Source organism: Electrona antarctica (assembly GCF_951216825.1).
Source record: "Electrona antarctica genome assembly, chromosome: 4".
Taxonomy (NCBI): Eukaryota; Metazoa; Chordata; class Actinopteri; order Myctophiformes; family Myctophidae; genus Electrona; species Electrona antarctica.
The window spans coordinates 47196242-47208347 of record NC_136809.1 but is presented as its reverse complement, the minus strand read 5'-3'; the positions used below and the strand labels follow the sequence as shown (position 1 = coordinate 47208347).

General features: G+C 42.5%; 1 long non-coding RNA gene across 3 annotated transcripts; it reads left to right on the top strand.

Annotated features, from left to right (window-relative positions):
* The first annotated feature begins 775 nt into the window (after positions 1-775).
* Positions 776-11707, top strand: LOC306922032. 3 transcript variants are annotated; one of them, XR_013789879.1, is made up of 5 exons: positions 776-792; positions 993-1086; positions 1299-1461; positions 9770-9827; positions 10623-11707. It is a non-coding gene; the product is annotated as an uncharacterized lncRNA (long non-coding RNA). The 3 variants fall into 3 exon arrangements; XR_013789880.1 differs by lacking the exon at positions 776-792 and having other exon boundaries at positions 801-1086; XR_013789881.1 differs by lacking the exons at positions 776-792; positions 9770-9827; positions 10623-11707 and adding an exon at positions 6723-7551 and having other exon boundaries at positions 808-1086.
* The last annotated feature ends 399 nt before the right edge of the window (positions 11708-12106 follow it).

The window sequence follows — 12106 nt, the reverse complement described above, 5'->3', positions numbered from 1 at the left end:
GATTAAAACAATCTCTCACTTTCGGCATCTTCTGTGTGATGATTATGATGTTTGCGAGCTGGCTCCGTCCTCCTGTTTTGGAAGGTAACTAAGTATATTCAAGTACTGTACAGTTTTAGAAACTTTTACTTTACTTGAGTATTTGAGTAAACCTTTGACTAAATTAATGAATTACTTGCAATTGCGTGGAGCCCCGAGGTAGGTAAATCAATGATGTAGCAGTTGATTTTTCCCCAATAGCGTGAAGTACCGGTAGTTAAAACTATAGGCTACCTGGCTACTTCTATTTCCAGTCGTACAATTTCTAAATTACACATTTGTGTCACATTACAGACTAAAAACAAACTCTTGTTTTGAAATGTGCACCGTTTCAAGAGGAAACCGATTTCTATTGAGCCTCTTGACGACGATTCCTAATGCTAGGAATTCCTATAGTTTTAATTTAAAATGAGATATTTCTCAAAATCTGCTGTAGGAATATAAAAACAAATGAGTGCCGTTTTTAAATTCCAGCCCCTGCATCCAGATCCCTCTGCATGTCCCTGCATACTTTGTGACTTTGTATTAATTTAATTTAGGCAACAATGTATTTATTAACGTTCAACCATTCAAACTCACAAGCGACAGCCGGCAGAGGAAACCAAGCCACCCGCCTTCATGAGGCGCAGTTATAGGGGATCAGATTCTTGCTCAAGGACACACAGTCAGGGATCAAACTGGGCACCTTGTGATTCCAAGACAGAGCTCTGTCTGTCTGACTGCCTCCTTGGTTCATGTTGGTTCAAACTGGTTGTGAGTATCGTTGCTCCTCACTTTTGAATATCCAAGTGTTTGATATTTGGTATTGCCACCTTAGCTTGTTCCAGCTTTAACTTGTTCTTGTTTTGCCATCCAAACAATTTTCTGTTTTATTTTGAAGTAGTTTGTGTGGCTGTTTGTGACCCCGTCACCCCACCCTCCTTGATTGTATCACCTGTGAAAGGGGTAATCAGTCTGCACCTGTGGGAGGGACAGAAGGCAGAAAATTATTGTATATGCTGAAAGATGTTGTCTGTGCTGTTTAACACTACAGAGGAAGCATTTTTTGTAAGTTTTCTTTAGTTTTATTTTATGTAAAGTGTAACACATATTTGGATTTAGACAGAAATGCTGTGATTGATTTTTTTTAAATTTAACTGACAATTATTTGAACGTTTTTTGATGCCTGTATACATCATGCTGTATTGTATTTTGTACACTTTACTGTGTTACAGTTTCACACTGACTGGCTGCCTTAAATTGTCTTTCCAACACCTCAGTTCTCTATTGTTCTAAATGGAATAGCAGCAGCTCATCCTGCAGCAGCTCCACAGCTCCGATGAGTCCACCAGCTCCAGTGAGCTTCATGGAACCCACGATGACCGTTTCCTCCCTCCGGCCCAGCCGATCGAGGCGAGACCATCGTCGGGAGCATGGCAGCAGGTGACAGGTCCCTTTTGGCTTGAGGATTGGTCCTCTACATCTCTCTGCGATGCGTCCGCTGTAGTTGGTGGACGCCATCGCTGTCATTGGTCCTCTTCCTCACCTCCTTCACCTGATGCCCACAGGCACCAACCCGTGCCAGACCCTCTCTCCTCCCTCCCTCTTCTCCCTCCCTTCCCTCCCCCCATTCTCCCCACCCAGCACGCCGTTGTTCTTTTCGCATTGACCCTTCCGCCTCACCCCCTCAGTGCCCAGCATGTAGCTGTGCTCATTCCATCTCCAGCTATACCTCAATTTACAATTTACAATTTAGGCATTTAGCAGACGCTCTTAATCCAGAGCGACTTACATTAGGCAGGAACAAAAGTATGGGAATACATCACATATATAAAATGCATTTATCAAGAAACATGCGTAAGCTAAGAACGTAACTAGAACATATCTATATAATGACACTATACATATTAACTATACATATATACTATACTATGCTATACATATGTACTATGATGTGCTATGACTATATACAATGCAATTATTGTGCTGTCTACATGACATGCTATAAGTCTGTTTCAAATGCTGTCTAAAAAGTGCTATCTAAGGGGGTAGGATAAGTGCTATGGGCCATGATGGAGTCTGAAAAGGTGGGTCTTCAGACTACGGCGGAAGATTGGGAGTGATGCTGCAGTTCTGATTGCAACGGGGAGTGCATTCCACAGTTTTGGGGCCAGAAGGGAGAAGAGTTTGGGACGTGTGGAGCGTTGTCCCGGCGTTTTTAGTGAGGGTACTTCCAGCTTTCCTGCGTTGGCTGATCTGAGTGCGCGGGAGGGTTTGTAGGGTTCAATCATGCTTGCAAGATATGGGGGAGCCATACCTTTGGTTGCTTTGAATGCCAGCATCAGAGTTTTGTATTCTGTGCGGGCAGCGACTGGGAGCCAGTGCAGGGAGCGGAGCAGGGGGGAGACATGTGAGAATTTTGGCTGGTTGAAGACCAGACGAGCTGCGGCATTTTGGATCATTTGGAGAGGCTTAAGTGCACATGCCGGTAGGCCAGTAAGGAGCGAATTACAATAGTCAAGTTTTGACAAGACTGTTGTCCCCCTCTCCGTCCCGTGCCCCCTCCCTTCTCCGCATCCCAGATGTTTTGCTCCTATAGCCTGGCCACATCCCAGTCATCCCAGCAGTTCCTCCCCAGTCAGAGATCGGAGAGGCTCCGCCGACTCATGGCGCGCCGGCATTTACCTGCAGCCACGCGTCGACCAACCAAGCATATTATATAACATTTGCAGTTCAGTTGGCACAGCGTCCCAACTGAGAATACAGTTTAACAAACATTAGCAGCAGCAGGCACATGTGGTGGCCGTGGCCCATTATCAGAACAGTAAAGCAATGCTAAATAAATACCTGCACCGTGTGTTGTCGTCGTCCTCTTCTCCGATGACAACCTCATCAACGCTAATACTACTTAAAGGAGCATTCAGTGATTTGACTTAATCTAAATATCACTTATTTTTATTTTTTTTCTGGATAATCCTCCCTACTATAGAGTGTGCTGACCATATAAGGAGTTCCTCCCTGTCCCCAGTGAGCCCCTGGGGTCAAAAAACCCTAGTTTCAGTTTTGGTGGCGGGTGGCAAAGCCTTCATCCAATCAGGATGAGAGGGGCCTTCCTCCAATCATGATCGAGTGGGGTGCACATTAGAGACTGACATTTTGTCGGGACTCCCGCGGGTCACGGGATTCCCGCAGGATTCACGCGGGATGGGATTAATATTTGTATTAATCCCGTGATCGGGACGGGACGGGAATGTAAATCAACAGGAGCGTGCAGGATCGTGAATGACATTTTCAACTGGTCGCGCTGCCAACCAAAAGAACAGAAGCGCCCATCTTTGTTGTAGTCATCTTTCAGTGAGCCAACACTCTTTTGACTTGCTGACGCAAGTCAAAAGAACTACATACCCCATCAGTGCTAATGCTTCCAGGCTCCGCTGAGTCCGCTCCAACCGGGAGAGGATGAAAACTTCCTTCATGCAATCCAGTGGACGTTTCATTTAATATGAAGACATCGCAGTGCGGCCTTGCATGATTCTGCATCGCGCCGGTGATGTGATATAATCGATTATTTATAGCCAGATCATCCTGATGCATTTGTTTCCCCTGGCAGTGGCAACTTGCAATTGTGATGCTACGTTAGCTACATGCTAACGCTGTTACTGTTGGCACTTGCTTGGCTCCCTGAACAGCTGTCTTAGGCTGAGCGAATGTTCAATACATCGTCTCCCTTCTTTCTCACAAACGAGTCCCATACACCAGTGGTTCCCAAACATTTTCATGTTAAGGACCCCTAAATCAACATTTATTAGCCCGCGGACCCCCATTTGAAAATATGCCAGGGACCCCCATAAGAGAAGATCTGTATTACGTTTATTACTGTGTGTAAAAAATATTTATATATGTTTTTATTGGCTATTATATATCTAAAAAATTTACAAAGCACTTGTCAACAGTCAGAACTGTTCTTGGTTTTGTTTTAATATTGATATGAATAGGATATACTGTATTTGGTAGTCAAAGTTAAATCCACCATTGCCCACTTTATTTTATTTTTTTGTATTGGTAGGCTATCTGTCTTGAGAAGCAGGAAGCGATAGATAGATACCGGTAGATAGATAGATGGATAGATATAGAATAACTTTTCCTAGAAAAAAAAAAAAACAGGAGCGGGATGGGAGCGGGAGTAATTTCGAGTGGGAGCGGGATGGGATCAGGAGTCATTCTACAGGAGTGGGACAGGATGGGATTTTGTTTTTTACTCTGGCCCAGGATTGGGACAGGACAGGATTTTTTCTGCAGGAGTGGGATGGGACAGGAGTGAAAATCCACTCCCGTGTCAGTCTCTAGTGCACATGCTGTTGGCCTGTTGCACTTCCCCCCACTGTAGAGCGTGCATGTGCACATTTTGTTACCGGGGCGAACTGGGTGGTTTTCCAAATCACTCAAATCACTGAATGCTCCTTTTAAGTCTTTTTTTTTATTTGGGCCAACCAAAGCAATCACATATTCGTTTCTGAGCCATGCTGTAAAGTCTGTTGTCTTTGCGAGATTTCACGATGGCAATGTTGTTGACCATAGTCCAATGACCCAGTTCTATTCATAACTCACCATTTGTTTTGAAAACAAAACGCCTGCTGTCCCCAAGGCTAGTGGGACGGACCTATTGCTTCATAAAAGTATGTTCAATATTCCATATGCAACGAACAAAGAAAAAACCCCCGCAAAAGTCGACGAGAGAGACTGAGACTTGTTTTAGTCATAACACAGGCTTGACAATGTGTCAAGGGGGACCCATAGCCACCTATTTCCTCTCAAAGCGGACGGGCATTTCAAAATAAGGGTGTTTTTATTTTTGTACTTGGAATGTGATCATTCAACCCATGTTTTATTTTGGAATCGTACTGGAAATTGAAGTAGCTATGACCATGAAGACACATAGTTGACTTGAAAATGAAACTAAAATAACAATACAGACATATTGTATATTGTATGTGCATTTGGGGTGGCGGTATGCCCTCTAGACTAGAGGGGTACCGGAGCCCTTCTATAGGTAGCGGAGCACAGGAGGGAGTTTCCGTAGCTGAGCTTCGGCAAGTTCCGGCATTAATTAAGCACTGGTTGTTCTGTACTGTGTTCTGTACTGCAGAGTACTGTACTCCAGTACTGTACGCTGCACTGTACTGACTGTACTGTTCTAAACTGTTTGCCTACTGTACTGTATACTATTGTAATAGTTATACTGTATAGTGCACAGTGTGAAGCTCACACGTGGCCAGTCATTGGAGCCGTGTGCACCGCTCAAAAATACACCTACGTGTTGTGGCAACAATGCCTTCATCAGGGTGAAATATGTGTGGGGATAAAATAATTGGCATAGCGACTAAATTGGGGAGAAAAAAGTGGGAAAAAGCAATGCCAGGAGAGCAATACCGTACTCGAGTAAGTTACGGCTGGGTCTTTTACAGGGTTGCTACACTATACATCGTACCAGCATGAATCAGTGACTACTCAGTTGAAGTGTCATTATAATACAAATACACATATGAAGTGTTTTGGTATATTTATGTATCACTCATGTCAGTCATCGACTAACTCATGACTCTGCAAGTTATACTGATATCGAAATGTCTTTTAGCACCTCTAATAAATAGGCTTTAAATTGTCAGAGCTTCTCTGGTGCTTTGCTGACATGGTGAAAAATCTTGCCAGGCAGAAATTAGATTTTCAGGCGTGGCCTATGGGAAGTTGCATCGTGATGAAACTAATCTAGGCGGAAAATATATATTGTACAACTATATTGTACGGTTCAAGAGTTATAGGCCAAAAAGTGAAGTTTCCTGTCAAGAGTCACCATGAGAGGTTCTTTCTTGGCGTAGCTACTGGGAGTTTGAATGCAAAGTTTCACACCGATCAGTCCAGCAGTGTCCCAGATTAGCTGCTCACAGACGCACGGACAGATCCATGGGAAAAACATATTCCCAGTCCCCGGCTGTTCTGGCCTGGCGGAAATAATAAAATACCATTTGGACTACACTGTGTGTTGTTTGAGCTGATGACTGCAGTAATTGACACTTGTTCTATTGTCTCATGTTCTGGGTGTAAGACATCGGTGCCCTGCTGTGAAGGTCATGATAAGGTTGCTGGGGTATGACCAATTCACCAAAACCATGTCCATGATAATGCAACATCACCAAGTTAAACATGGTATTACCGAACATGTTTCTAGTTGACCCTGATGAAGGCCCATGCAGGCCGAAACGCGTTGGTCGTTTTTTTTAATTGTTGAAATTTGATGAAATAAAGGATTTTCTACTTCAACTGGACAGAGCTGCCTTGGACCCTCTTTTAAGTTCGCCACCTTCTTACCTCCTTCCACAGTGAAATTGTCTCATTCAACAAGGTATAGAACTTTTTAAGAACTTGTGTGCTATGTTTCTATCCTCATTCTGATTATGCCCTCAGTGAATATTATTGATTTGCTTCTGATTAAAGGCTTTAACCAATTTATTCTATAAAATGAATATATACATAAATACATGATGCTTTACTGATAAAAAACAACTTTTGTGAAGTTACAACTTATTTAGTTTGAATACAATAACTTGAAATGAAGTCTTCAACAACCCTTCGGCCATGCACCATCGCTGCATGGTCTACCAGTCTAATTTAAGCTTCTTCTTTTTTTTACCGGATTGGTCACTTAGATCATGACCTCAGACGCTGACCTGTGACGCCCTCAGTGTTCCCTTGCTGGCCCTGGACACAGCTAAATGCATAGGAGCGGCTGTCATCTTTGCAGACAAAAGACAGTCTGTCTGTGGGGACACACCTCTCTGGCCCCTCATGAGTCCAGCCAAGCGCACCGGGAGCATATTAGGACTACTGGATTTTATTTATCCTTTCTTCTGGGCTGTGCAAAGGGCTTACTGGGACGTCAAGTTTGTCAGATGCTTCAGCTGTGACTGTTTGACCACATCACCCACACCCTTTTCAGGCTGCCTGTGCACTTCATGTTTGATTTATCTGATTTGCGTTGTCGGTGTTCATATTCTCCATTTTGTCACTGAAGCATTATGTTGGAGAATGGTGCTGGCAGGACCCAACAAAAAAGCCAGCCACGATGCATTCCTGGTCCTCTTAATGTCTTTCTTTAAGGAACCTTTTCAAGTGAATAGAACCTCAGAGGAAACTGAGCGATTGAAATGGAAGAGACTCCTCTGTTCATGAAATGCAATTTCTGATGGGAATTTCTGTTGACGCTTATACGAAGAACACAGGAGAAGCAGCTAAAAGAAAAATACAGAATTAGAAACACGGAACAAATATGGCCAGAGACACAAGCTAACAGGATTGTTAACTAGTGTATCACATTATATTTAAGATTATGATAGACGGTGGCAGTGGTAAACAAAATGCCATGAGTGCCTGAGTGCCCTGACAGCTCATATAGTTTGTGCCTGACGTATATTATTCTTAATCAAGTGTCCTGGTTTTAAAAGACCATGCCACCATCAATAGTGTACATGTCATTTGACGCTTCGGTCTAATCGACCGAAACGTCGACCTGATAAAGAGCAACATTTTGGCAAGTGTCTGCAGTGTGCGGGACCTTGTTTTTCAAAGATACCCTTTAATTGTCTCCACCAGGCCGAAGGCATGGGGAGAGAGTATGTTTTGCACTCCGTCCGTGTGTGTGTGTGTCCGTGTGTCTGTGTGTGTGTCCTTCCGTCCGTCTGTTACCAGCTAATCTCCGGCACCGTTAACCCGGTCGATGCCAAACTTTGCACACACACTCCCTGGATGCCAACGATGAACCTCTGCCCCACATTTTCCAGAACGGCCTGTTATAGCGCCACCAGGAGGCCGCTTTGTGCAAAACAAGTTTTTGGACAGTACACCTACAGATTTTGTCCAAACATCACACAAATTGGTACACAGTCTCTCTAGAGCCATTCAACGAAACAGGTCTTTCAGATTTCTCAGACTCCATCCTGATTGGCTAAGATTGGCTTCCAAAGTTCGCAGGAGTGCTCAGTTTCAAACAAAATGCTGCAAATCATGAACACATCATGTGATTTCCGTGAAATTGTGCACGCACATTCCCACTAGGCCGAGGAAGAAATGCCACATGAACATTTTCAACTCAGCCTCATGGTGGCGCTATAACTGGCCGAAAAGTGTTTTTACCTCTAACTGCATGGATCTGTGGATAACTTTGTATGCCAACTCCCTAGAGGCCAAGGAAAAACCTTTGCCTGGAATTTTTCACATCTGCTCTTTATAGCGCCACCAGGAGGCCGACATATGTAAAACACATTTTCTAATATTACTCCTTCAGATTTTATCCAAATTTCACGCAAATCAGTACACATGTTCTCCATAGTCATGTGATCAAGACGGGTTTGTTTGATTTATCATAATCCACCCTCATTGGCTACGATTGGCTTCTAAACTTTTCAGGAGTAGCCTGCTTTGTACCCGTTTTGTACAAATCGCCACAACTACTCAACGCAGCGTCCGATTGCGGTGAAACTGTGCATGCATATTCCCACTAGGCTGAGGAAGAAATGCCACTTGACAGTTTTCGAATCAGCCTCATGGTGGCGCTACAACAGGCCAAGCCGCGTCTCACACACACACACACACACACACACACACACACACACACACACACACACACGTTTATATATTACTCCTACACATTTTGCCAAACATCACACACACTGGTGGAGACCTGTGCCCGGAAGGGCACTTTTTCTAGTTTTGTCTATTATTGACAGCTTGAGAAATTAATTAAGTTATTGGTAACTAAGCAGACCATTTCAATGGTCCTTATTGTTTTGTTAACATATTGCCTGAAGTAAATCAAATGGAACTGAACATAGCTGAATAACTGAGTCAAAGTTGGCTAAACGTTAAAGGACCACTTCACAGCATTTTCGACCTTTAAATCTTCTCCTAAACCTTTCTAAACTTCTCCTCCACAATATGGTTACATATATTTTCACCTGTTTTTTAACTTTGTGCTAATAAATAACTCGATTGGTTTTGGTTTTTAAGATATTCTTCAAAATATGAATTATTTGTCGACAAAAAGCCTTCAAATGGTAAATCATGTTTTGCTATTTGCCTCTCCTTGACACAGAGCACTTTGATGAAAGCACACAGGAACTGGAATGTGTAGTGTGCTCTTTACCGATCTACCATGCAAAATCACTTGATTTATCCTGAGCACTTTCCCAATGTCACACTGTCTGTGCTTGTGACAAAAGTGCCCCTTGTTGTGGCACACAGATAACCACAGTCACCCTCATGATGCTCAAAGGACTGATTTAAGACTCGCTTTTTCAACCCTTTGTCTTAAAAAACAATGGCAAACAGAGCACTGCACTTTCTCTTGGCAAATGATGCCTTAATTGTGCAAGTTAACAAGCTTGCTCTTTTTTCCCATGAATAACAAAGCATTTGGTGTAATGTTGTGGGTTTTTCTACTACTTTAAGAGATCTGTCAGCTCTTTTTTGGGGAAGTTCCCATGCTGTTGTCTGCTCCCCTTTGGCTCAATGTCTCTGCCAATGAAGAGTGGCAGTGCCCAGTTACAGGGTAGCAAAAATTGCATAACATATTGTAAATAGAACAAGAGGGCATGGCTGAAATTCAGTGCCACAGTAGGACATTTATGTACAGTATTCATTATATGTTCATTTATATCTGAAATGTGTTTGACCCTTCTCTGTGTTTTCTTTATAACAGTACCTCTTTTATCTCTCCATTTTTGGCTCAAATATCTTGGTCGCTGCTCTAAATAGAGGTTAGTGTTGAATAGGACATCTCCATGAATTTGCATAATCTGGTGGCACTGGGGTTGGATTGCTGGTGAGCACATAGTGGGTTGTGCCAACTGCAAAAAGGTAAAGCCCTCATCCCTTGGCAGGGGGTGGGTGCTTTGAGAATCTTAGTCCAACAAGTTAGTAGGCAAACTTTATAGTTTGTGTTTTACATTAATTGATGATTTGGGCAAACAATATCCCAAATCAATATTGTATTGTTTATATTTATCTAAATTGAACTTAAATTTTCTTCTCTCAGCATTGACAGCTATTGACATGTTTTTAAACCAGGTCTTATTTCTAAATATATCTACTGCATACTGTATATACTGTATCTGGAGTGTTACAGTATATGTGATTAGAGTGGTGTGCTTTCACATTAAGAATTCCCATATAGTTTTAAATGAATTGATACATATGCATTGTTTTCCTTTAAGGTTTCTTACAGACTCTATTCATGTCTGTTATGTTCTTACAGTGCCCCTTATTCAGACTGGTGCCAAGGCACTGCCTCTCCCTGATGGGAAACTGTTGCTTTATGGGTTGGGTTGGTTGCCAAGTTTTGGCATTGTTATCTGTGAGGGGAGGGGGGCTGCAGAAAGGGGGCCCTTTAAACCCTGTGAGATAGTGGTATCTGTTGTGGGAATGATCTCCATCCCCAGTTTCGCCCCTATTCTCACTCTCTCCATCTTGCTCACCCTCCTCCTCTCTCATTCCTTCCCCCGTGTCTCCCTTTTCCTTCACCCCTGTCTCTATCTTTTCATACGCCGCATCAGACAGCCATCCTGAGGTGAGCCGGTGGAGATCTGATGATGCCATTGAGGCACTTTGATTACAGACCAGCGCTGACTGTTGGATTTCACACAGCTTGTGCGCTACTTTGGCTTCGCTCCCAAAACCCTGTGTGTTTCCCCAACGACTAAACACCATGCAACACCCCCCCATCCCTCCATCCATAACTGCCCCGACCACAGCCCCGACCGACCCTGACCCCATCCCCGAACACCACACTCCATCCCATGAACAAGGAAACTATAAGTATTCTCAGACGCTTTAGCTAAAAGTCTTATTTTGTCATACTACAGTGTGGCTTTCCGAAAATAACTGTCATTTTTGGTGAGAGACACTGTTGGGGCACTGTTCAATTTAAAGTGATGTCAAATGTAAAAACATTACGTGTAACATTGTTGTATTTTGTTGCTAAAATGCTATTCCTGCTAAATCTAAGTGTTGGCACACTGCCAGTAAATATTTATTTATTATTTCCTTTTATGTTTTACTTAATAAGACAATGATGCCTCTTATCTACAGTATTATATTATATATTATATTATATCATATAATATATAATATAATACTGTAGATAAGAGGCATCATTGTCTCTTATAATAATTCTTATAATATATATATTATAAGAATGATTTACATCTCTGCACAGCACAAACTGAATTGAAATCATTCAACAAGAAAACTTTTCATGTATATCCTACATATTCCATACATGATATATTGATTATCTTTCTCTTCTGTATTGTGGTGAAGGAGTGGATTGTGAATCTTCTGTGTGCGATATTAATGTTGAAGATAAATATTTTCAAATTTGCCAATGAGGCTCAGCCAGTTCACATTACAATATGGTTTGTACTCATTCTTCTTGCTCAATTTATTATTATTCATGTGATGTGCTGTGGCAAATCTGTCTCATCTGGCTGAGCATGAGTCTCTTTCTCTGCTAAACTCTCTGTTTAGAGTCAGGATTTAAACCAATATTGGGGCTGTAGGGACCCAAGTGTTCCTTCAAAGCCCTTGCCTTTTATCATATTGTCAGTTTTCCATCTGTATGGCACTTTCATTTCTTTCTTTTGCTCTCTTGTTGCTTGTCTTTTGGTTAGGGCTGGTTAATGTGGGTTTATCCAGCCATCCAGGCGATTAATGTGGATTTATCCATCCATCCATCCATCCATCCATCCATCCATCCATCCATCCATCCATCCATCCATCCATCCATCCATTCATTTATCCATATGATCCATCCATCCATCCATCCATCCATCCATCCATCTACATAAAGCACCTGCATGACCCATGGGACTGAAGATTATCATGCCACGGTACATTTAACTAATTTGACAGACAAGTTCTGATTACGACTCTAGTTCTGTTTCTACAATAAGCCTGCGTGAGTGAAGCATTTCTTCAGCCTTCTCCTTGAAAAGAAAACTTTGATTTCATGGTTCTGATTATGTTTCTTCACAATCAC